This window comes from Carlito syrichta, unplaced genomic scaffold (assembly GCF_000164805.1).
Source record: "Carlito syrichta isolate Samal-C Ts95f unplaced genomic scaffold, Tarsius_syrichta-2.0.1 Scaffold309100, whole genome shotgun sequence".
In the NCBI taxonomy this organism is placed as follows: Eukaryota; Metazoa; Chordata; class Mammalia; order Primates; family Tarsiidae; genus Carlito; species Carlito syrichta.
Genome location: NW_007253196.1, coordinates 82,538 through 83,911, shown reverse-complemented (window position 1 = coordinate 83,911; position 1,374 = coordinate 82,538). Strand labels below are relative to the sequence as shown.

Here is a 1,374-nt window from a genome sequence, read left to right as displayed (position 1 = left end):
TGGAGTGCAGTGGCTGTTTCCAGCCATTGCAGCCTCTACCTGCTGGGCTCCAGCAATCCTTCTGCCTCAGCCTTCCAAGTAACCGGAACTATAGGCATGCGCTACCATGCCCGGCTAATTTTTGATTTATTGTAGAGATGAGGTCTCGCCAAGTTGCTCGGGCGGGTCTTGAAGGGCCACTGCACTCCAGCCTAGGCGACAGGGTAAGACTCCAACTCAAACAAGAAAAAAAAAGGCATAAAAATATTTTAAAGTTTTTTTGCTAAAAAAAAAGATCTCTTAAAAATAAGAACAATTAGGGCAGGTATGGTGGCTTACACCTGTAATCCCACACCTTAGGAGGCGGAGGCTAGAGGATTGCCTGAGCCCAGGGATTCAAGACCAGCCTGAGCAACTAGGCAAGACCTCATCTCTACGATAAATCAAAAAATTAGCTAGGCATAGTGGTGTGCCCCTGTAGTTCCAGCTACTTGGAAAGCTGAGGCAGAAGGATTGCCTAAGCCCAGCAGGTTGAGGATGAGGCTGTGGTAGCTGTGAGGGTGCCATTGCACTTCAGCCTGGGCCACGGAGTAAGACATCAACTAAAAAATAATAATAATAATGCAGCCAGGCTCGGTGGCTCAGCCTGTAATCCCGTGTTTTGGGAGGCTGAGGTGAGTGGACTGCCTGAGCCCGTGGGTTCGAGACCTACCTGAGCAACTTGGCGAGACCTCATCTCTACAATAAATAAAAAATCAGCCAGACATGGTAGTGCACGCCTGTAGTTCCGGCTCCTTGGAAGGCTGAGGTGGAAGGATCGCTGGAGCCCAGCGGGTTGAGGCTGCGGTGGCCGAGAGCGGCCACTGCACTCCAGTCTGGGCGACAAAGTGAGACTCCAACTCAAAAAAAAAAAAAATTAATGCAAACAGTTAGATATAACGGCGGAAGGAAAGCCTTTCTGTGTCCTCCTTATCTGTGTGGAATATATTCCAGGACCTCCAGTGGATGCCTAAAACTGTAGATAGAATACTGATCCCTGTATATAGTATGTTTTTTCCTATACTTTTACCTTTTCACTTAAAGGAAACACTTTACAGCCTCTCTTTGGCATATCCAAAGTGCCAGCATCACTACTCTTGCACTTTGGGGCTATTATTATTAAGTAAAGTAAGGTTTGTTTGAACACAGGCACTGCTATCTGATAACCAAGTCATAGCCATTAAGTGACAACGGGCAGCAGGGTTTATAGCTTGGATACGCTGGACAAAGGGATGACTCACATCCCAGATAAGACAGAATGGGATATAGTGCAAGATTTCATCACACTACTCGTTTAAAAAAAAACTTAGCCGGGCTCGGTGGCTCAGCCTGTAATCCCGCGCCTTTGGGAGGCTG

General features: G+C 47.3%; 1 protein-coding gene across 4 annotated transcripts in view; it reads left to right on the top strand.

The window, feature by feature from the left end:
- The window catches only part of KPNA6 (karyopherin subunit alpha 6), a 67,751-nt gene that overhangs the window by 48,508 nt on the left and 17,869 nt on the right, over positions 1-1,374 (top strand). The window lies entirely within an intron of this gene.